At 38.2% G+C, this 25,935-nt stretch overlaps 1 long non-coding RNA gene across 1 annotated transcript in view; it reads right to left on the minus strand.

Moving 5' to 3' along the window:
- The window catches only part of LOC308062262, a 249,541-nt gene extending 237,703 nt beyond the window's left edge, over positions 1-11,838 (minus strand). The window contains exon 1 of the long non-coding RNA XR_013927526.1: positions 1-11,838. This exon is cut by the window's left edge and continues 23,437 nt beyond it. This is a non-coding gene — a long non-coding RNA (uncharacterized lncRNA).
- Positions 11,839-25,935: the final 14,097 nt, after the last annotated feature.

A 25,935-nucleotide genomic window follows, 5' to 3' on the forward strand; every position in this document is an offset into this window, starting at 1 on the left:
AGGATAGTACTGCAGTCCAAGATTGGTTACTATATTGTTAATATCACTAATATAACTTTTAAGTCCTTACTGGTTTTGGAACATTATTTTTATCATTTGCAGCTCTCTAAAATGAAAACAGGAGGTGTTCTACTGACAGCCTGTCAATAGAGGCTGAGAAATTAAAATAATGTGAAGTTCCCATCTTAAATATGCTCCTAAACTATTGGATGAGGTCTTAATCCCAGTGTTACCAGGCAACATGTTTACAAAACCAAATGTAATTTTTATTCTCTGTGAATGGTTTGAATGTTCTGATCTCCAGGTTTTTGTCTCTTCCATTATTTGATCACTGTAATTACAGTCTGTATTCGTGCTCAATACAGTTTAACAAAGTTTATTTCTGTCAGAGTTCCCTTTAGGACAAAGTTAAATCTATGATGAAAATTAAAGTTTTTGAATAAACATCCACCTGGAAAGACCGCGGGTGATGAATTAATCCAAAGGATTTGCTAGTAAGGCATTTTATGATGTTGGAATGAGATTTCTCTTAAAGTTTTTATCTTCACTGATCCCCTTCAGTACCAAGACCAACAGCTTAAAAAGAATCCCAGCCACATTGGGAGTTTTTTAAAGGTAGAGCCCCTAGTTCCAAGAAGGGTAAAGCTCACCCATACTAGTTGATGTACACATACTGTATAAGGAAGAACCTCTGCCCTTTTATACAAGGTTTGCTTTTTTTTTTTTTTTTTTTAAATACCTATTACAGCTGTGGGACAAGGGCAAAAGGAGGTTACGCATGTTTTCCCCAACCATATAGGGGCTGGTGAAAAACCTAGATACTGAATGTAGAAGATGCCTTTGATTTCACAGCTAGGTGAACACTTCAGTCTGAATTTTATTTTTTTACTGAAAACACCATGTATAGGTCAGCCAGTGACTTGGCTGACCCAAACTTCTTTCTGTTTGTTTCAAAATATTTCATAATTGCAATTAAGAGTTATTCTTTTGCCCATATTCTCCACCCTACAAATAAACTGAAGAATAATTGTGTATCAGGTTTTCCTCAGCTCCAGTCTATTGCATTAGTCACAAGATTGGTCTTGATGTCTTGGTGTCAATAAACACTCACATTTCTGATTTTACTTATGCCAGGTATACTAGCAGGCCTGAATTGGCTTATTTTTAAGACAAATTTTCCCATTAAATGTGACTTTAAAGCAAAGTCAATCAACCTTATATGTATGTAATGGTTCACAGCTTTTGTAGGTCTGTTTGAAAATGTATCAGACTGAAATACTCCATGTAGTATTCACTCTTTGCTCACATTGTTCCTTTGAAACACATCACGCAAATGAGAATATTTAATATTGATGCTGGCCCATTAAGAAATCTGTTTTATGTTTACACTGGCTGTAGTATATTGAGGCCATAGAAAAAAATTACAAAAGACACCCATTTTCCTGTATTTGAGTCTGCAGACAACAGTATCCATTTTCTAAGGATCAGACAACACACCATCAGATACCTGAGCTTTGCTTTTCCCAAACCTCTAGTCAATGTATGAAAAAGTAATGCTTAGTTAACAATTAAGGCTTAAGTGACTCTTCAAAGGAAGATTGAATGACTTGCAAATGCAATATAAGTGGTAACCAGGTTGGGAGGTTATCCAAAGTAACTGATTTGTGCATCTGCCTCTGTCCATAGAAACTTCACATCAGTCTTATGCCTGAATTTCCTTTATACTGCTGAATCCACCTCAGTGTAATTACCCTGAATTTTACCAGATGTGGTAGAGGTATAGTAGATACAAGTTGTCACATCACTTTGTTTCCTTCTATTTTAGTCATGGATAGATATTTTAAACATTTATGACAAAATACAGGACATCTATTTACCACAGAAGGGCATGAACCTCTGCCACTTTGAGAACTGAATTCTGAAATTCAAAGAAAATGAAGTGAAATTTCAGTCAGTTGTACTAAATCCAAACTTTTTTTTTAATTTTCACAAAAACAACTGACAATATTTTCTCTTTTTTTCTGTTGTTACCATTAAATGTCACCACACAACCTATTTGCTTAAAAAACAAAGAACAAACAAAAAGCCTCTCAGTTCTTTTAAAAAAATCCAACAAGCTATTTTGAAAACAGAAATCACAGAAAAAAATTACCGAAGTCTCATCTGTTTTATGCTTAACTGAAAATTAAAAATGTTGTTGCAATTATGACTTTGTATTTTAACTCTGAAACAAAAATTACTAGGCTTTAAAAAAATAAAATGGCAGAGTTGTTAGAGTCTGTGAATTGCCTGCTGTGCCCAGGCAGTAATGTTTTCTAATGTGTATGTCTATATCAGTATAATGACAGCACCATGCTTCAGATCAACTGGATACTAATTACAGATTTACCTGATAGACTGGAATGGCTCCCAAGGAGCTGTTGCACTCTATTTAGCAAGTAAGTGATTCTCCTAAAAGCTGCATAAGGACTTGTAATGCTAAATAATCTCATCTGGATACCATTTTGTAATATATTTTTTTAAAAAAGGTTTTGATGAGCTTCAGCTAATACCCTGCAAGGATGTGGTAAGCCACTGCAGATGCTTGGAGTTCCAGACATTGGGGTTTTGCCTTGAACCCACAAAGTCCATTTGCATAGAAGAGACAGTAGGACCCTTGAAGCAGCTCCTCAAATGTCAGATCTAACATGGTCTTTAACACTTTGTGAAGTCTCCTTTAACTAACTTTGTGAAAAGCAAGTATTCTCCATTTCATGCACAGTGAGAACTAGGATACATCCATTGAAATTATGAAGCAGAATATTCAACAAAAAAAAAAGTGAATTAATTCTTCAAGCAATACACAATTAAACTGTGGATCTCATGACTGCAAGAAATTGTGGAAGCAAGAGGAATAAGTAGGTTTAAAAAAGATGAGCAAAAAATATGACCACAGGGAACACAGCTAGCAGGCCTTTAACGCACACTGGATACAACCTTACAGTTTAGAGCGATCTAAAGCTCTCATTTTTTGAAAGTAAGAGGATGGATTGATAGAATAATTTCTTTAAAGATCCTGAACACTTTCTACTGATTTTTCACATCATTGAAGCAGTTCAGACTGGTATAGAGCCCATAGTGTGTATGCTAACTCCCACTGTACAGCACAAACAATCCCACTGCATCACTGTGGGAAGGTGTTACTCAACATGAGCAGAGTATCAGGTTGTGAGCTGTAATCATTGTTTACAAAAACTTGGAAAGCCTTAGAGAAAGACTAAAAATGACAATTTTTAATGAACACTCTCTGAAGAGGTGATTAATTTGTTCATGACCTGTTACTAAAAATGTAATCAGTGAAGTGTAAAAAAGGTTTTATACTCAATATAATTGCCTGCCTATAATGTAATAGTAATAATGAAAACACCTACAGTAAAGGCTTGTTAACTCAGTGTGGGATATATGATCCTTTTTTCAGTTTAAAGCAGAGAAGTTATTCTGAACCAGCATCAAGAAGAATTAGGCACTTGCTTACGCTCGTTACATCTTTTTGTTTCAAAAGCACAGTAGCATAATCAATTGTTCCCATCTCATTTGGAAAATCAACACTTACAGATTCTATTATGAATCATTATTCTCCTTGTCTATCACTTAAAACAAATAGTTTTTGCCGTTCTTTGATTGTTCTTGTCTTTCAGGTTTTCACTTCTGGATGATAATAAAATGCACATCACTAACTATGCTAAGTAATTTGGTGATTTCTGAGATATGCACCCTGGGCAAAGAAATGAAAATTACACTGAAACAAATTAAAATGCAATACAAAATACACTACAGTTTATAAATGCTGTATTCAGATTACATTGTGGAATAATTCTTGTCATTTACCTAGGCTGTTTAATATCTTGCTCTATAGGAAAACCTGACATTTCTTTTTAAATAATTTACATTGCATCCAACATGGTAGCAAAATCTATTGTACTCTTCTGGATACTGGGAGGAAAAAAAGAAGAATAGCTGAAGAATTCTAAAACTGTGCCAGAGTTTTCAAAAATTCTCTTACTTTTTACACTGTGGGGTTTTTTCCTGACACATTACTTAGGAAGAAGAAATTCCATGAACAGTTAATGGTCTATAACTTATCATTACGGATCAGATTCTGACTTCAGAATACTGAACAGTACCTTACCCCTTCATGTTGAGATTTATTCAACAGAACTAATCTGAAAATGAGGTAGCATTCAGCATCAGTAATTATAAGCCTGCTTGCTTCTTTTCCGCAGATCCTTCTGAGGTTTGTTGCAGTGATTTTGGGCTTTTGTTTTAGAAATTACTGGTAAAAGGTACTAATAAACACACGACAGCAAAGTGAGTCCAGACAGGAAATCATAGATGAGACATTCTTGGAAAAACAAGTAAAAGCTAGAAATAGCCATTGCTGCTAGGAAGAGTTCCCTGACCCCAGGGAATAGCAAATAAGTCTAAAAGATCAAGTGGGAGTTAAGTTTTATGACATTATAATCAATTACCCTGTGGCAAGAATGACAGTTCTGCATAGGAACTTGCTTAGAAGTATCTACTTTTTATTTACTTTTGTTTGGTTATTTATTTTTTATAGGGCATAGGTCTGTATTTTGCTAAGCTTTAATGCTTCAGATCTTCCTAATTTCCTTACAAATGATTACATGAAAAATAGTTCAAGAAACGATTAATAGGAAGCTCCGGTTTCTTATTATTGTTGACTTTATCTAATTACTGCATGTTACTCAGATATACACACATGCATATAAAAGCCTTACACCTTCCCTTACAAAAAATAAAATGGCAGTAACTCCTGCAATCAGATTGAATGTAATAGGATTATCTGTTCAATCTATTCACTGAGTGTCTCCACACATGCTTCTTCAAATCAATAGTTATACTTAATAAAGAACTGTAAAACATGTAGCTATTTAGAACAAGAAAAAACCTTAAAACATTATGTGCTTTTGAAGTTTATTTTCAGTAAATCAAGCCTTCCCTTTTCTGAGAAAAGAAAGGAAGAACACATATTTTAATGCTACAAAAGCTTAAAAAAATGGGATTTTCTAAGGAATCCAAGGAGATCAGGCACCTACTCTGTTAAGCTCCTTTGAAAATTGTAGCATTTATCTTCAGAAGTGCTTACAGCCAGCTGGAGAGAGCCGGGCTGAAAGGATCCCATCAGGATTTCACAACCCTGAAGTCATGTAAATTGTAGCACCCTCTTGATTTGCTGGAGCTTTTAAGTAACACAGACAACATTTCTGCTGCAGAAATCACAAGTGTACCCCAGCATGCCCTACAAGGCTGAGGGTGCGGAAAGCACATTGTGAGCTTAGAAAAAGAGGAGGGGAACATAAGGGAGCAAGATTCACCAGGGGAGGCAGGTTTTCTGTGAGATGCTTGGGAAATGGCCATCCTTGAGCTGAAGAGGCAAGGCAGTACCGCGGAGCAGGGGACCCGTGGCTGGTCTCCTCTGCCAGGAGTCCCTGCGCAGGGAAACGAAGAAACGCTGCAAGTCAAAAAAGGGTTGTGTGCTGGCTTCTGTCAAGCTGAGAAGATTCACTACGATGCTTAACCATATACTTTGGTGACCTGAAGCCAGATACCACCAAGGACAAACATGCCTTAACCCATTCCAGCCTGGGCATCCCTGCTGGGAAGGGCACTCAGAGCCTCTGGGAACAGGAGTGGCAGCTGCTGAAAGCTGACGGGACTGGGGGGAACGGCAATGGGGCTGAAGAAGCTGGAGAAATGACAGCCCTTAATCTGCACCTTTCAGTGTTAATGTTGTGTTAATACAAAATAAAGCTGAGGTTGGGACTTCCACGGTTGTTTTGTACTGCTGGGGAGAAACTGTCCCGAGGATCAGTTGATTCACATCCATTGAAAGATGGGAAACAGAAACGAAGAAGGCAGCCCAGACAGCTGCGAGGGAAAACAAGCCAGATGAAAATCATAAACCATGGTTTGCGAGGGACTCTTCTGTCTAAGTCTTATTCCCAGGGATAAACTGATTGTAGTTCTTCCTCAAAAGCATGCCTACCACACCAGAATTCAGAAGCAAATGTTCTATTTTTTTCCTTAGAAATTTGAACCAAATATATTAAACAGAACTTCTTGCTTAGACACAATATCATCATTAGTGAACAGACACAGAGTCAGGCTTCCAAAAACTGTAAGAAGCACAGTAAATGCTACTAATATAGTTTTGTTAAGCAAATGGAGACATGTGAAACCTCTGACTAATTCAAATTGGTTCTTGTGATGACAATGCTATATGTTTGTTAAGATTTATGAATATTGATTGAATTTGGGTTTCTAGCTCAGAAGCCAACAACTGTTCCTCTCAAAGACTGGGTATCTTTGTTCTGTGTCTGTATGGGTGGAAAGATCAATTTTCCAATACATGATTTGCATTTTAGCATCAAAGAAAACAGCTAAATGGCATATAATACAGCACAGGCAATACACACTTCCAAAACTGCAGAAGTACACATGTCTCAAATGGTAAGAAAAGTAATTGATTTTATATTAAAGGTTTGATCTTCCTGCAAAACATGCTGCATTCAATCCCCAAAGCAGCAAGTTAAATAAACAAATATATACCATCACATGCTAAAAACAGTTAAGTCAAGCACAGAGAGCTCCTTTCATGCACCATTTTTGATTGTCCTACTTTGCTACTTTGCTCTGTCAGGAACAGCAGTGACAGCTTAGGCATTAAAGCTTTTTGACATTTCAACAAACCAAACAAAGCCTAGTTGCACATTTTGGAATTTATTTTATACCACATCTAAAATATAAACAAAATAGGGACTTTCTGGCATTCTCAAACAACAGCAGCAACTGAGGACTGTTTCCAGAGATGTTTTCCTCATATAAGGATTCTCGCTAGCTGAGTAGAAAAAGCATACTTGATAGCCAGCTCCAGGAGCCAGGCTGGCCAACACAATTATTGCACATTCTGTCAGCACATTTCCTCCCTTCAGCTTTACTTCTCCAATCTTTTTCAATATTGTTAAAATGAGCAATCATTTGTGATTCACACTCCCAAATAAGGCAGAAACCAACAATTCCCAATGGCTATAAATTATTAATGCAATTGTGCCAATCACACAGAGCTTAGTGCTTTTAAAAATGGAATGAGATTATCTGCACAGTTATTTTCAATCAGATTCATCTCTTATTAGGGGGCATTATGCATATGGCTTGCTTTCAGAAAGCTATCTTCTTTAAAAAAGATTATTGCACAGTCATTTCTTGTGAAATACTATGCAAGCTCTACTTAGATACCAAATCAATTTTTTGTTTCAGGGAATAATTATATGTAATGGGTATTTTCTTTTGTAGACAGACCGATTCTTTCCAGTGTAAAAGCCTGTTCTGTTCCCAGGTGTTATTCCCGTTCAAACCATCCCTGCTTTGAACTGGACCTGATATACACTGGTCTAGCAAATTTACAGGCAGACCTGGTGGCTGCGATATAGCACTTTTTTTCTGCAATAGCTTCAAGAGGCTGTAATAGAAAAGTTTGTAAGAGTTACTGTATAACGTGTCTGTTAAAAATATAACTGGGGTATATGGCTGTCTCAAAAACTACAAGCTAGAAAATCTTCCTTTCCGATACACAAAAACTTTTAAAAATTACAGTCAAGGGCAGTGGAGATTTGAAGGATTTAAGTATAAAGGTCTATTTTGTGGAATCCAGAAAATGTTCAAGGGAGTGATTTTCTTTGTATATTCTCTCTGACAAATGCTGCTCAAATATTTGTCAGATTTTGGAATCTGTCCTGCCAGGGCCTGCACAGGAGGGTGTATGGAAGAGACAACATGAACCAGAGACCGAGGACAATTTTGTATTTACTGTTGCATCTTGTAAGAGGCTTGTAAAATTGTCTTTGTACTCCCAACTCCATATGACATACTCTAATTATCCCAACATCACGCTGTGGTACCTAGGACCCATCAGTACACTGAATGCAAAGAAACTGCACCCAAATTCAGCGATGCCTCAAGTTACAGGAGTAGAAAAGTTTATTTTCCTATTCCCTTGAGTGTGCCTGGCTAGCAAATTGGAATCTGACCTGCATTATATTCAGATAGTTTGAGTGCTGAAATACTGAAATCACTAGGCTAAAGACACTGATTCAGAGCATATAAGCGTTTTCCTCATAATGGAACTTATAATATATTCTGAGTCAACAAAAATGTCAGCAGAAGACTCCAGCACATGCTTAACATGTTTTTGCCTTACTTAATCTAGGCCAAAAAGCAGATCTCACTTTATAAGACCCTTGCTTTTTGCTCTAAGCATTACATTATTTTATATCTTGCATTGATGGAAAAAGTGATCTTTAAAGCACTGAGCTGTCAAAATACTGCATCAGGATTTTGCTATATTATTTTACATATTTCAGCTCTGTATTTCAAGTACTGGCAATCATCATATTGAACACATCTTCTACAATATGGAGAACTGTCTGATTCTTGCGGTCATATGCCATGGTGCCATTTAACAACATGTATTCCCATCTGTGAGTTTGCTTTCTGGCATTTGGCTTGTACTTTATTTTTCCCATCTAAAAGTCTGGCAATAGTTTTGCACTATTATTCTGATAAGAGTGTAGGTCAAACTCATTCCACTGTGAATGTGCATTTGTACTTGCAGAGAGTGATTGATTGGTATCAGGCAGAAGTGACTTCTCTTGTTACATTTCTGGCATGTTATTCTGTGGTTAATCAGTTCTACTAAGTGTCAGTCAAACCTACCAGATGTGACTCTAATGGATAGCTGCTACTTGCCTGACGTCTGTTTTGTCACTGATGTGGCTAGAGTGCTCCTAAAAGTTAAAAAAAAAAAAAAAAAAGAAAAAAAAAAAAAGGAGAGTACGTAGCTTAGCAAGTACAAGGAAGCTGTACTTAGAAAGTAGCTGTGTTTGTACATCCCTGCTTTTAAATATTCAATCATCTGATTTTTTTCAGTATGAATTAATCACAGGGCTATCTGCCTTTGTGTAATCAGGAAAGATTCACGCAAAACAGTACTTGGGATTTTATGGTATGTCCTGTGGGGGGTAAAACAGTGTTATTATTAATTTACTTATTTAAATGCTTAGCAGTTCTGGAACACGTGCATTATGAATAATCTTCACCAAAAACACCACAGAAATTTGTACCATCACTATGCCTTTTAGGCTGAAGCAAAGTCCCATTGAAACACTGTCAGGAAGACAGAATGGAAGACTGTTCTCTCCCAAAAGGAACTTAAAATTCAGTCACAGTGAAGGAATGAAATTCTTTTCATTTAATTAAAAACTATAAATCCATCCAGTTTTAGATCCAGTATGAATCAAAGACTGCAACTTGAAATATCCCAAGATTCCTTTTCCATTCTGGGTTATATCTGAGAGTGGCCCTGGAATTACCAAACATTTGACAACCAGCAGACTGGAACTTACAGCTTGTATTTATGACAAATGTGGTTCGATTAATCAAGTTGCAGACATTTAAGTATAGGGTTATTTATTCAGATGTAATCTTTAGCAATTGCACATCCAGTTCCACTGGATCTACACTTTATTTATGCATATGAACAGATCTGATACCAATTTTTAACAAAAGTTCAATTATTTCATTGTTGTTTAAGACTGTATTATATTGATGTTTTACATACCAAATAAACAAGCTTTTATTGTGTATTTGCCAAGCCTTTCAGTAGCAGTTAAATCTGCTGCCTGCACAGTTCACTTATTCTTTTCATTTGTTAGCTTCAGTAGTATTATTTGTTTGGCTTCAGAAAGCCTGCCTGCCATTTGAAAATAAAAGTGAAATGTGTAATGCTTGCAGCCAAACTCTGCTCATCCTATTCAGGTTTACTAGAATCAACAAGATCGCCTAAGTATGTGTAGCGCTTGTCCTGCTTGTTATGGAGTACAGCTGAGCCGTGGAATGAAACAACTTACATGTCCTGAGGTCTCTCAGAGAACAAACCTTGAAACTAGTTCCACATTTTAAAGTTTTAAAGTCTTAAAAACATATTTTGGAATAAATAGATCTCAAAGTTCAGGGTGAACTTGGTAGGTGAGCTTCTTTCAGGAATTGCTACAAATGGCCATTTTTGTTTTCTGGCTTTTTTCTTTTATTTTAAGACCTGATTTTTAATATTGTAGAATTGATGCATGCTAGTTTCTGAAACAGAAATCGAATCCAAAATTGAATTCCCTTGGAAATTCCAGGGTATGTTCTTGTCCTAATTCAAATCTATAGCTGCTGGTAGCTGACAAAATTTATCTTCAAATCTATTCCCAACTTGAAAATTAAAGGGATGCACATGATGTCTAATGGAGAACATCAGGAAGGCAGTTTTCCTAAGTGGCAACTTGGAAGATTTTTTCTTTTGTTTTTAAGCAAACTGGAACTTGAATCAAGCATAAATTATAAACCTTGCAATGAGAATGAAGATGGTCATTGTGCTTCATTTTGATCAAGCAGTGAATGTGACCCTTTCTCTTCTGTAGGTATACATGCAATGCAAAGCAAAAATAGATCTTAATTCACTGACCTAAACCACCTATGTGCCTTTGTTGTTTTTAATTTTCAGTGAAAATGACGTAATATCTTAAACACACCCCCAAGTAGTATTTTGGTGGGTTTATATTTTATTAATAGGTCAAGAACAGATGAAGATTGTAGTCATAGTCCTAGAACTATTGTTCTATTGAAGTAAGTTTCATAAACTAGAAGTGAAGCTGGGGTTTTGGCACCTTTTTGATTGGTACAAGTGTTTTGCTTTTCACATTGCTGAGATATCATTTAAAAATAATATGCTAAAGAAGAATTCTGAGGAAGAAAGTCTACGCTTACCTTCATCATATCTTCCTTCAGCTAATTTAATGATACTGAGAAATGCAGAGAAGTTATTAATTATTCTAAGGATTCAGAATTCAGCAGATACTATTTTTATAGCTTCTTACACACTTAATATGTGTAAATGTATGCATGTGTCTGTATATATGCACACAACACTCCACATTTTTTTACATGTGACTTCCTTGCACCATAAACAGACAAGTCATAATGAGCTGTAGCTTTAATAATTCCTTGTAAGCAAATTTAGCACAGAAATTTGGCAAGGAGGATACTGCATATAGACAACGTTGATAATGCCAAGAAAAAGGATCTAGATGTGATTTTAGAAAAGAAAGCAGTTTGGCAGTAAGGATATTTATAGTACTGGAAGCATAGAAGAAACATGAAGCTAAACTGAGAAAGTCAAAGGGACCAATTAAGGAGAGGTAAGGGAAATACTGTGGTTATAACCGAGTCTCTCACAAAGGCAATGATCACTTTTATAATGTGCATAGCAATGCTCTCTTACATGTGCTAGAAAAATGGAGCAGTGAACAGGAGAATTTTACACTGCATAAACCTCTATAAAGGGGCTAAACAAAACATCAAAGAGCTGACTTCATCCTGTTATGAATTTAGGGAAACCATGCTTCCACTCTCCTTATCAGTTTACCCATCCCTGCCTATGCTGCTGAGTTCTACAGAACTTAACCGGTACCTGTAAAGTACTGCAAAGGTAATATTAAATCAGGTAAGCAACTCCAAACTATTACTGTTTTTAATATGGAGACCTGCACCTTGCAAAGAAAGTTTTATTGCACATGTAGGAATGGGTTAGGCCCCTAAAAAACAGCAGTAAAGAAAAAACAGTCAAACCCCATAGTTTTATTTGGGGTCTCTCTTAATTTCAAATCTGCAAGGAAAAAAGTAAGTGAGGAGATGAAGCCTTAAAAAAAGAGTAGCAAGTGTTTTTTACCATACAGAATACTTCTTAGCAAGTGTTTTTTACCATACAGAATACTTCTTGAGTGCAATTAAAGTACAGAGCAGGAGGAACAGCAAGTTCTAGAAATAAAATATAAAGGGTTGCAAGTGTTCATCTATCAAATCTATCCTCTTCATATTAGTGTAAGGAAACCTTTTTTATGTTCTTGGATGTGGTCATTACCAGTAAACGAGTTGGCACAAGCAACAGAAGCTTGCTGAGGGGAACTGCACAGGGTCAGTCCCACACCCCTGGGTACCGCTGGCACTGCGTGAGAGCCAGGGACCCGATCCTTCACTGGAGTATCCCACTTACATGGATCTGCTCCTATGCTTCAGCAGGCTCTGATCCTATAGGGAATGGGACCATTACAACAGAATATCTAGTATACATATAAGAGGATATTAACAACATCTATCTACAGGAGAACAAGAAAGATGCTCAGTAATATTGTCTCAGTCAGTGACAAGTATATGCACAGGCTCCCAGACAAATATGCTGTAAGACAGCTACATCCCATGGTGCAGAATCACTGTGCTGGTTTAAGACTCAGTCCTTAATGGCTTTCTGACAAACCTTTGGTTGTAGCTTCAGCAGCAAGCAAACATGCCCTTTCAAATTGCTGCTTTAACATCTTCATTGCATATTACTGGTAGTGTGCTGTTCATACACATGTTTTTCCTATGTATACAGTCACATCACAGAAACAACAACCTGGTCTAATAACCACCCTTGAGCACCTTCAAATCATTTGTCTTCTGCATATTTTTCCCTTCCTGGACAGTTGATCAAGAACAGAAACTTAAGCTATTTTTTCAGACCCACACTATTAATAACAAGATTTCAAAACCTGTGTAAGGGTAGTGCTGAGGAAATGTCTTACTGAGGTTGACTTACTTCATAAACCTGTGAAGTGATTTGGTCACCACATGTACATCAACATCTCCAGAAAGCTGGCGGATTTTTACGTCAGAGAAGATGCAGGTGCTTTTATAGCTCCATAACTGTTTTGTCCCTTAGGATATGCTAAGTTTATGACAAAGCCACTTTAAAAAAAACAAACAAACAAACAAAAAAAAAAACACACCAAAAAAACCCCATACACTCAACAACATTTTATCCACGCCTGAAAATAATCAGATATTGGTCTGAAAAACAATGATGAAAAGATGAAAAATGAAACACAAGACTGCAAGAATTTTCATATTCACTAACAAACAGCAAAAAGTATGATTCTGGGGTTTTCCCCACAGCTAGGACCAAAATTTTTTAGATGTGTTGATTGTCAGGTTACAGAAATAAAGTAGAAATGAAAAATAATGCAGAGAAAGTACAGATCAGTCACATTTTTTTGAGTGTCCAGGCACAGAAAAGCATCCAGATGTTCTGTTTACATCTTAATTAGTTATAATTGGTCAGTAATCTGAAATCTTAAAAGTATCACATGTGACAAAAGAGTATTTCCACTTCATGGCTGGTCTCCAACTGCTTACTTAGACTGATTAAAAATAAAACCAAAAAATCTTTCAGCTGCCTAGGTAACATTTTCTGATGTTCATTGCTAATTTTTTAAGTAATATTTCTCAAGAGGCCTTGTATAATTAAAAATGTTTTAATCACTAGGATCCTGTAGTGAAGGAAGGCTGTTAATGATGTGCCAGAGCGTGCTCAGGACTAGATAGAATGGTAAAGGAAGCTGTGGATCCTCCTCAGGGGTGTTCCCTTCTACACACACAGCCTATTTAACCTAGTGATGCAGGCAGCTATGGATAAACTGCGGAGTCTGCAAGTTCTCCTGTTTCAATAAATAAATGACCTACTCCTAGATCACATCTCCAGTTATCTGCTCGGCTGTATGTTAGCACCTGTCACTAAGCACCTGGCCATCACTGCCACAGCATCAGGCTGCTTCACAGTCATTCATGGATTTCTTTCTCCTAACTGACATCCCATTTAGCAAGACATTATTCCTTATTTCAAGTCGGAGAATTGCTGTGACAAAAAGTCTGATTGAATTGGAGATTCAGCTCCTGCCTCCCAGGCTCAGCCCACAGTGCTGGTCCCTGGTCCATCCCTACCTGGTTTCCTCTTCTGCTGCAAGGAGAGGACAGCACACACTATGCCACTGCTGAAATGAACTGGAGAGGGTTGCTTTCAAAACATCCCACGGCAAGGTTTTTCCACAGTTCTGCCACTTCCTAAGTCATGTCACCCCTACACTTTGGTACTGCTATGTCACACTGCAATCAAGGTTGCATTCTAAAATCGGCATGTAATATATAACCTACCTGGAAATTAATTGACAGCATATTCAATGGAATTGAGAGGAAAAATACAATGGGTGCTGCTGAATTCCCATCAGAGGCCTTACCCTCTCCAAAGCTGGGAGGGACCCTGGTGTGGTGCAGGAATGAGAACGAAGAGCAGTTTATCTGGGATCCAAGCCTCTTCCCAGTAAGGTTAATTGAAAAACTTCTGCCAGTTGAAGTGGGTTTCAGCAAAACTGATTCCTAGCTTGCGGTTTTATCATATGTTTTCTTAGTTTTCATATCTATTAGTTATATTCTAAATTCTTTTAAACCCCTTTGTTAGGCTGAAGGTACTGTGTGCATTTGTGATGTTTACAAGAGGCAACCTAGTCTGTTTTAACGCGTATATTACAAATATATTATTATTGGGTAAAGAGTTTCCATTAGGTTTTATGGGGCAAAAACCTGTGAATTACAATACATTAGATAAACCCAAGAAGTTTATTATCTCTTGCAGAAGACAGGTAGTGGTATAGATAGCTACAGCTCTCCAGCTCTAACTGGATGAGTTTCACCACTATTTAAGCCCTAAGCCTTTGCACTTCAGATAGGTATGTTTTGCCACCCACAGAAGTTTCTAACCAAAGCCTGAGTTCAGTATGTGTGCAATCTTTCTGAGTCCCAAAAGATACTGCAACATTTGGTACAGCCAAACATCTTGCTTAATTCATTATTCACCATTTAAAATTTTGTCAGAATTCCAGGCATGAAGTGAAAGAATAAAAAAAGTAAGATAAAGAAGTTAAGCAATCACACACCATCATCAACAACATAAATAAATCAGAAAGCCCATATGCTGAAATTCATGAATCCAAATTACATGACAGAAAACTTACACATAACAGAAATAGCACAAATCCCAGGATAAAAGCATAAAAGGGGCACATTTCCAGTGAGTAATTGCCACAACTAGTAATGCCTGTAACCGCATGATTTTTCTATGAACATGTAGCGCTACCAAGCATGACAGTAAACATCCCCTCCTGATGCTTCCTGTAAACTTTTGCATCCTCCTGGAAACACAGTGGTGATCAGGGATACACAAAAAGCTTTGCTGTCAAAGCTCCCCACCAAACCCTACAATTTATGTAGCAAACTATGTGCTTTTCCCCTCCCAAGACTTCACTGAATCAAGAGAAAATTCAGCCTTTTCCGTAAGCCCTTGTACTCCGGGAGCTCCAGAACAGGACTGGCAGAGAGCTGGGCTTTGGTATTTCAGCCTGGGGGTGAGGGCTGCATTCTTCCTGAGTCAAAAGCTCTTTGACAGCCCTCTTGCAGTCTCCACAAAGAAAGAAGCAGCTCTGTAGCTTTGGCAACCCAGCTTTAGTCTTTCTTTGCCTTGCATCAGTGATAAAGTGGAAAAGTACCACTCTTTGTTTTTATCTTTTAAGAGATTTGACTGCCTTAAAGTTACAAACCTGATTTTAGCTGCATAAGGATATTTAGCAGCTATTACAGGAATCTAGGAAGAAGCCTGAGCCTGCAGATGGCACAGCAGAAGTGTTCACTTCAAGGCAACGGGAAGACACGGAAGCTTAAGGGACAGGTCATATACCCTAGGGCTTACAGCAGGAGTTGCCCCTGTAGAAATGGGCTGTGGCCACCAAACAAAAAGCCATTGCTGTCAGGGGGACTTAGAAAATGAAACCACAAGGCTTTCTCAGAAAGGATGTGTACCACTGATTTGATCAAAATACAAAGAATTCACAACTTTTCTCAAATTCAAAATACAGCTGATTGCAAATCATGGAAGTGCGCTTTGCTAGACCTGTTTATACAAACCTTCAAATTTGCTCTGAAAGGACACAAAACTTGATAGGGAAGTATCCTACTCTGAAAGGATACAAAACCCATGATGCTGGGTTTTGATATACTTATTTTAAAATTTGCAAGGAAATCCCTAAATATTAATTGCTTTATGCTGTCACTGAATAAGGTTTTAGCATACCAGTCCTAGGGAAATAAGATTTTAAGAATAGGTTATATAATACAGAGATTTTATATACTTTGAAAATATCATCTATCACAAAACTTAGGTTTTGTTGTTATCTGAAGAGACTGGCTAAAATTATTGCACTGTTACTAGTGCCACCGAGCTGGAAACTGTAGGTAGGAAAAACAGGACAGAAAATAGGATGTTATCAGAAACCTTCAGGCTAGAAGCCTGCCTTTGAATTCCTAAATGTGTGATAAGGAGTTACATAACATGGTAAAAACTCAATAAACAAAGCCTGTCTGCTCAGGAAGTCAAAATTAGACCATTTGTTTCCCATAAGGAGGAATGTTTAAAGTTATTCCTCTGTCAACGGTACAATTATGAATAAACTTAATGAAAAATATAGGATCTGTGGGAGTAAAGAATATGCTTGGCTATAACTTCACTTTTGTTTAACTACTGAAGTATTGTTAGTTAAATGTTCCTCTATCTTAAAACATTGTATATTGTAAGATAGAATGTTCCTCTATCTTAAAACATTGTATACTGTAAGATAGCTCTCTATTCTAATCACCCACGGGGGGGGGGGGGGGGGGGGGAAGTGGGACACTGAAAACAAACGTCTTCCTGGTTGTCTAAGTACCTTCATTTGATGAAAATCTCTAGAAAAGAAAATCAGCTTTAGCCAGCTTAATAGCATCCTAGCTAGCTGTTAATGACCTGTTGTAAGACAACCTGTATTACAGGAAAAGTGCAAAGCTTTTTAAAAAAAATTACCATAGGTCATAAGGTAACCTTAGAGCATTCTCTTTTAAAAAAAAAAAAAAATGTGAGTGAAATTAAGGGTCATGGATAGCTCATACAAGCAACATTCCATCCTTTAAATACTTCCCTAACTGCAGCAAGTGGCCACTTCTGTTGTTCAAACACTGTTTGGGTGTTCAAACAGCATTGTGTGTATTGGATGAAAGACTATTTTATTTCTACCTCTTTCTTCTGCTATGCACTTAGTCTGAACAAGTCCAACAGCATACTCAGATCTCTCACTCTGGAAATGAGTTTTGTAGGAATCACAGCCATCCTGACAATGGGCGGGTCCATTATAAGAGGCATAATCAAGCTGGTCACTCCTAGGTTACTGTTCCTTACAAAGAGGGGAGAGAAGCTGCTGATCGGGGAAGAGGGAGCGAACCACAGCTGAACATGAACCAGCAGTGCACCCTTGGGGCAGTGGATGCTAACTACACAGTTCGCAGGAGCACAGGCAGCAGGTCAAGGGAACCGAGTCTTCCCTTTTATGTAGTACTTCTAAGAACTCAGCTGGAGTACTGCCTCCAGTTTTGTGTCCCCCAGTACAAAAAAAAAAAAAAAAAAAAAAAAAAAAAAATCGACATACTGGAGCCAGTTAGTTAGGAGGCTGGAGATGGTGAAGTCAAAGTCAGGATCTTCTTGGAAACTAGCAAAAGGTCAACAGTGACAAGACACCACAAAGTACAACCAGATATACCAAAAAAAGAATTTTCATAGTAAGGCCAGTCAAACATTGGCACGGATCTTGGAGGTATTTAAAACTTGTCAGAACCAGACCCAAAGCAACCTGATCAAGCTTTGAAGTTAGTCCTACTTTAAGCAGATAACCTTCAAAGGTCCCTGTCAATTTATATAATTCTGTATTTTGAGTTTGGATATAAACATGCTGTTTCAACAGCACACCATACCTCAGAGTAGATTCCCTCAACTACTTATAAAATAGCAGGAACATGGTAGCAAGAACGTACTGTCATCATTCTCCAACTTTCATTTGTGACTTTCCTGCACAATGATAAAATGTATCTCCACTGTACAACGTGGGAGCATTTCTACAGCACTTCCTTCATACTAGGTATGGTGATGGTACAAAAAGCTACATCCTAAAATCACCATTTTGCAGTGATCCCAAAAGAACAACTGTGTAAAGAGTTACCCCAAAGTTTAATAAGTACACAAATTTCAACCAAGCCACGGGGGAACAGTCATGTTCTGGTTTACTCGACTGGTCTTTTGACATCCTTCTAGCTACTTCGAGAGCTAGTGTGTCCTAAGATTATGGCAAGAAGAGGTGGGAAAGGACACAATTACTCTTCCAATAAAGAGGGAGGCAAGGAGCTCCATGGAGCATGCAAACAGCCAGCTGTGAATAATCCAGCTCCCCAAGAAATCAATGGAAACTGGATGGGGGGTTCCCAAACTCCATTCTGCTAGATATGTTTTGACTTTGTATCTGTTTGTCACATTACACGCTGCAGAGACCAGGATTCAACACATCAGCAACCTTAAGTCTGAGTCATTACAATGGATAGTTACTTTTCTCGGAGAAAATGTACTGAATACATTTTAACTCTCAAAATATACTCACAGCCTGGAAAGGCAGAGGTGTGCCTGTAACCGAATGTGTGAGTGCAACATCTTCATGTGTTCTTGTAGTGAAAATCCTGCTGAGAAAGTGGTATCAGCCAGCGTGCCGTTAACGTCCTCGGGACAGGAACAACTACTTCTGTGAATATCACTACTCACTCTAAGAATGTGAACAAGCAATTGAGCAAGGAAAGGAGGAGGAGGTTGATGTGTAAGCACATTCTTTGCTAAGCAAAACCAGCACAGGCTAAGTCCTTCTGAATGTCTAGAAGTCTACGTGAGCTGAGCGGTCCTGATCTGTATGACCTTGTATGACTGCCTAGGAGTCAGCAAGGAGAATATTATGCATAGCTAGAGTATGTTTTGAAAATATAAAACAATTTGTATGAACCCTGGATTTTAGAAATGAAGGATGCTCCTAAAGAACCTGAAATTATTATTTTTTTTTCTGAGAGGAGTTGTTTGCTTATTCATGAATAAAATAATTTAAAATGAAATCACATAGGAGGCTTCATAAATACTGTATACAAGTCAGAAGCAGGCAGCCATGGATTTTGTTCTGATCACATTCCAACAGGACTCGGCTTTTGAGCTACTTTGCAGGCAACAACAAAACATTAATCAGATCTAGATGTTTTATAGCTAAAATAATCCAGAGATGGACATTACTTTTAATATTATTTCCTTCCTACCACTTACCAAATTAAGTATGAGGGCTACCTCGTTCATCGTGAAAGACACCTACTGCCTTTAACGGCTTTTGAGCAAAACTTAATGCAAGCAAAGCCCCTACAGTGACATCGGGGGCTCTGGCTGGCCACGCCCCCTGCCCAGGGCTCGCTTGCGGATGCCTGGGGCCACTGCCGAGGCGGGGAGCGTGCCCAGAGGCTGTGCAGGGACCCAGCCGGGGGGCAAGCTTCAGCCGAGGGGCAGGGGCTTGCCCCACACCGCTCCTGCCGCGGGCAGTGCCAGCAGGAGGAAGAAGCTGGTTCCTTCTGAGGCTCCAGCTCTCCATTCAGTGGGGCAGTAGCTGGAGAAATACAGAAGCTTGGCAAGTGAAATATTTATGAAGTTTTTGTCCTTCCATGATTTCTTTTCATCCGGTGTTAACAAGGAATTACAGCAGAGGGTGGGTCAGGCCTGCACAGAGATGGCAGCAGCCCGGGTTAATGATGGGGTTACTCTTCCCCATGTACCAGCAGCCTGTGGTTTGGGAGCAGCCACTGAGCCTCAAAGAATTTCATTAAATTAAATCCAGCTCTGTGTAAGAGATACATGCCACTTCAGTTCTAATTTCTGCATACTCTTTAAACAGGAAAAAAAAAAAACATTGCTTAAATTTTTTACAAAATAAAAATTTAATTGTAAGCCAAAACCAGGATTTAAGTTTGTTTCCGATACCAAACGGTATATATAGAAACGCAACAGGGATATATCACATCTATCACAAATGCAGTCAGAGACTTTTATCTACAATTATTTATTTCAGAATTTATTTAAATATTTTACTGCTATCTATACTCTGACAACTGGAAAATAAATAAGATGATGATGCATTACTTTCCTGTCAGTAAATTAGAGAGTATTATTAACACAAGTATTCATAAAGATCTGCTAAAATACAGTTTATGTCTGAAGGTGACTTTTGTGTGTTTCAAGTATGATAATGATGGTATGACTTGGGCTTTTAGAAATGTCTTAATGAAATCAAAAAAGCGTTGCTCAAGATTTTTTTGTTCCATTTGGGACTACTTCTAACACTGATTTTTTTACAGCAAGATACGTTGTCTCCTGTAACTGATGTTATTTGAGAAGTTTAAAATGGATCTTCGTGGAGTTCTTAGCAAGGTGAATATTACCATCTTACCTGCCTGTGTTTTCTCACAACAGACAAAATCTTGTGCAGACTTTGCTGGGTAACAGTAAGTTAGCTGAAAATTTCTATTTGTCCTCAAATTATTTTTGAATCAAGAATAAGCTGCAGAGCTTTAGCTTGAAAAGTACATTGGAGAGTGAGACTCAAACTCAGAGTGGAGTTTGAATGAGAGGAGAAATCTACCCGAGAGCTCTGCAGGTGAGCTCAGATCTTTTTCTTCTGCCTGTGGGCCCTTAACTTACTTTTGTACAAGGGGTTCCTTTGATCATGAACACACCATTTGTGCTGGAACACAAGAAGGAATTCTCAGTCCTCATCAACTTTGCCCTCCTTTGAATTAATGGTAAAACATTCAGTGAAACCAAAAATGGAACTTCGGTGCCATTCACCCAGGTGTCCAGGCTGCATTTTCTTCTTCCTTTCCAAACACCCAGTAAGCCAGGGAAGGACACAGCTTTTCCCATGGCAGCTCCTCTCACTGTGCTGCACAAAGGCAATGACCCCGTCCACACCTGCTGTTACTCAGTCCTACCCTATTAGTGCAGATGTTGGCTTCACTTGAACAAACCGGCACAACCAACCACAGGCACGCCAAGGGGAACCCTTCTCCTGCTCTGAAGCCATTCCTTCGGCCCAAGCCGCCTCTCTACCCTGGCCCCCTCCCTTAATCTTACCTGCTCTCGGCCTCACATCAAGCTAGAACTGTGCAACATAACTAATGCAGAAACTAGCAATAAGCGTTCCACTGAAATACCAGGTGAAAGTTAAAAAAAGCAACTTGATTTCGGGGCCCACTGCACCCCTCAACCAGTTACACAGGTGTCGCACCTCACCCCATGTTTGCCCATCTCCCCTCATCACGCAGTTCCAGAGGTTTCCCATGGACAGTCACTGCAGAGACCTAAATACGGAGACTTCAGCATGCCAGGAAATATTAGATCAAAAGAAGAGAGTAAGAAATAAACTGACGTTTTCCACACAATACACAGCTTATCATTAGCATCATATAAAGTGTTATGACAAAAAATTTTGGAACTATTGACAAGAGCCTGAAAGTTAGTCTCTAATCCCGAACTTTAAACTGCTTTTGAAAAGGAAAGTCTCTACTCTTGCCACAACAGATGTGGCACATCAGTTCTCAGTTTTGGATTTGTTGGCACAGAATTAACAAAATCACAAAGCTGATCTTCAGTCATCACCCTAGGGCTTTTTGTATCTGTTTGGGCTCTTCAGCCTTTAGAATTACTTTGATTCATATCATGGAAAACCATTACTCAAACACTTCCACTGACAGGCCCCAGTTCAGAAGACACTTCTTATTGGTTCCCAAGTCAGCAAAGGCTGTAAGATGAATCTGCCTCCTTTTAATGCATTGTAAAATATAGAATTGAATTTTATTTGAAAGTAGGCTAGAATTCCTGAGGAGAAAAACTTTGGGTTGGTGGGCAAAACAGCTTAAAATAAAAGGGTTTTTTAACAGACCTACTCCTCTCCAGTTACATCCTCAGTGGCTGAAACCTTTGCTTCAACCATCCTTTCCAGTCCAACACGTTTCCATGACTTCTTGGAGTCCAGTAAGCTCTATCAGCTCCTTCTTGATTACTATACATGGGAAGTGCGACCTGCTATCACCTCTAAGACTTACCTGTGACCTGGGCTCAGCTTTTCTAAGAGGCGCTCCTAATTATCTTTTACACTCCTGACCTCTGTCTAGCTCTCTCCCATGCTTTCTGCTCCAGGGTACTGCAGAAAGCTCTCTGAGCTGAAAATACACAGCTGCTCTGCAGGAGGGTCCACTTTCCCACTCTGCTGGCCAGTTCCCCTAGGGCCGGGCAGGACCAAGACAGTTTTCCTCTGACACTTCCAGATACTCTACTATACACAACAGCTGTGAACACACAAGGCAGATCTACCATTTATCTATCACATACACATAAATTCAAGCAGGCTATGAAGAAAAACACATTAGAAGTGCTTAAATACCTTCTTGAATAAGAACATCCCTAATCAGATCTGAAGTCAACAGGACCTTCTTCCCCTTTTCCAGTTGGACCAATACACACTAGCTGGAGGAGATACTGGAAGCCAAAACTGCCAGTCTCTTGTACAGAGAAAAATGACTGCTGCCACTTGTATTTGACCCCTCACTTATAATGATTTGAACGTTTACTTTTACCTGAAGGTGTGATCAAGCATTTACCATAAAGGGATCACTCTCCAGTCTAAGATGAAGTCTTCTTTTCTAACTAGGTTTATCTGCCTCCCGACTTTGAAACCCCTAAGATCTGTAGGTCCTAGCAACGTAACTTAAAATAACAAAACTGTACCCAAGTCCTCTGAGCCTGTGACATGTTCAACGAATGCATAAAATCCAACTCAAAGTACCCCTAATAGTGATGGCTCTTATGCAGTAAGTTTGCAATTCAAACACAGATCTACTTAAGATTTTCTTCTTCTTTCCCCCCACTCTTGTTTTAAATTCCTGCAGAAGAACTAACTGATAATTCTCACAAATCTTTAGGGTAGGGAAACATTGTCTACCTCATTATCCAACAGGAAAGAGGTCCATGAAAAAACTGACCTGATCAATGACAGCAAGTGAGTGTCAGAGGCAGACCCGAACCTCAGGAACTCTTAGCTATAAAAGCATTAAGCAAATCAGTTTGACGGACAATGCTGAATACAAAGCAGGAGGAAAGCTCAATCTGGAGCTTACCAGCTCTGCATTTAAGTTAAGCTCAAAACAAACCTGAACACTAGAGCCAACTAAGATCAAAAAATGGTTTAAAGATAATGCAACAATCAAGAATCCAGGGTTCGAGCACTTTTGAAATTAATTGATAAGATCAAATTAGTATTTCTCAGATACTTCAGAAACCAACATCCATATATAACACTTTTTAAAAGTCAGAAGAGGCACACACAGTGAAAGGTTTGTATCTTGAATGTATTCTTTTCTGGGTTTGAAAACCAGGCTGTAACTAACAAGCATTCACTCATAGAACATAAACCTCTTATCAGTTGCCTCTGAAACCAAGCTCAGTGCACCCACTTGATATAAATTTCAGTATTTACAAGGGCTTACATGATCAAAATCAATTGTTCATACTTGTGTTCTGAATTGTGGAAAAAAAGAGCTTTTGACTTCTAAGATTTGCACACTTTCAGTCTAATAATCAAGAAGAATTACTTCCGGCATTTTTAAGATATCAATATCCTCCTTTCCACAATTTTTGGGGGGAAATTTCAGTCAAGATAACTGTAGTTTCAAACAACCTAGCATCCAGGGAAAGAAACTAAACAGAAGTATCATGTGTACTCTATTGTTTTGTTTAATCTACAGGTCATGCTTAGCTGCTGTGCAAGTCTAATTTCATTCCATTTACTTTCTGAAGTAAAAAAACCCACTACATTATTCCTTCCCTGATCAAGTACTCATGGAATGAGCAGGCACTTATAATTACTGCAAAATAATCCAATACAAACAAAATATAATCATTTAGCAAATGCAGACATCTTTGTTCTCCTTATACAGCTTATAACACTTTGTATTATGAGATCACATAATACAAATGCCTGTTCTACAAGATTGTACACAAGCAGAATGCCAGCCACCACTTCCCACACTTTCTACATGTTCACATGTGCAAAGGCCACCTGAGGCACAAAGGCAGCTGTCTCTTCATCATGTCTTCAGCTTTGCCAGAAGATCTCCCCAGTAAACATTTATTTGATTCTAGCCATCCTCTTATTATTTTCTGTTCAAAGTCTGTCTGTCTATAAGATACTGTTGATATGTCTAAATTTGTTTAAGCTAGATGGCTTGCTAGAAACTTAGCTGTGCTTCTTTTAATGCACGTAAATGGCACAAGCAATGGCGAAGAAACATGAACAGCAAGCTGTATTTTGATTTCAATGATCACTAGTAGAGAAAGACAGTGCCATTAATAAAAATTTTACAAATATAGTGACACACAACTAGATTTCAAGTGTCATTAATATCTACAGCTATGTCTTTATAACAAAGTATTTTATTCTTATTGTTAAAGATAATGAGTCCTGCAATAATTCGTCTTTTCTATTCCTACCAAACAGTAGAAATCCTCTATTCAGCAGAAAACTGCTTATAATCTGGCCAAATTACTGAATGTAAAGTGTCCCTTGGACAGAAGTTAGCTCTTCATCACCTCTCTCTTTCATGAGGAAACAGAAAAGAGTTACTGAAAACATTTTCTAATAAATGGCAGCACTTTAAGATGTCAGTGCAGAGCTGATCAGCTTTATTAATTCCACTACACTGTGGTTGGCCTCCTCCCTGCATAACATTGCCATGCTGAATGCATTGCAACAAAAGCTAACTATTTAAGGGAAAGAAAGTGCGTCATTGACAAGCTTATCCCCTTGCTGACTTGCTTCATTTCCCACTCCTTCGGGTTTTTTTTCTTTGATTTGATTAAATCCCTTTCCAACCAACTCAATGGTTCTAATGTACATGAAGCAAATGATTTTGAAAGGCTCGTAACAGAACATAAACACAGTTTTCAAACCCCAGGACTCTTATCTGAGTTTTTAAAGCTTACAGGTCTTTCAAAACTCTACTGATGTTGTCTGAAAAGGCACCTAAACCCAGCCACCCATGGAGAGGTTGCCACGACACAGTAGTGAATGTGAAATTCTCCAGAATGTTACTATGGACTTCAACCACAGGAAAGCATCTTTGGATGTGGGGAAGACAATATTGTAACACCAAATAAGTACTTGAGAGCCTCTTGTTCTGAATGCTAGATGTTCTTGTAGCCTTAATCAAGTCACTTCCTATCAAGTTTACTTAAACAGCTTTTCAAGGGATGCTATTAGACTCGACTAAAGCAAAGGAACTATGATGAATTATGATATAAAGTGCTTCGTAAAAACTGCTTAATCATTGAAAATGAAATCAAAGAATGAATCAGCAAATCAAGCATCTTTGGTGCTTGCTAGCTGAAAGTCTCATTATAAGCCCCAGGTGAAAGAGGCAGAGTTTAAAGGTTATTCTTTAGTAGGGCAGAATCTCTGTTCCTTAATTTCCAGGTTGCTAGTGTTTACTGGAAAACAAAAAATATGTTTAGCAAAGTATGGATATTTCAGTAGCTTTCCTTCCACACCAAGGGGAAAAAAATAAATAAATAAATAAAAAACACAAGAAAAAAACCCTTCAGTGTTTTCAAGGAGAATGCAGGAGACTTTGCCTCCTCAAATATCACATCAAACTCTCCACCTCAATGTGTCTTGGTTGAGTTTTCAGTTACTGCAAATATTTCACATCTTTTACCCTAAAGTCATCCCTCTATGTTGTGATGCAGTATAAATAACCATATATTCATTCTTTCTGCCATAGGTGATTTGAAATACATTTCTTGTTATACTTCACATTTCCCCGTCCTAGTTTAGAAGAAATTATGTTTGTCAAGAATTGGAGAGACTGCTCCTTTCAATCAGCCCTTAAAATAATATCCAGAGCTTTGTGCAACAGCAATTAAGAAAAGATGAGTTCTGACACTAGCCTTATTTTTTATAATAGCAAGAGAAAATCTGAAACTCAGAT

Source organism: Falco punctatus (assembly GCF_963210335.1).
Source record: "Falco punctatus genome assembly, chromosome: 4".
Lineage (NCBI taxonomy): Eukaryota > Metazoa > Chordata > Aves > Falconiformes > Falconidae > Falco > Falco punctatus.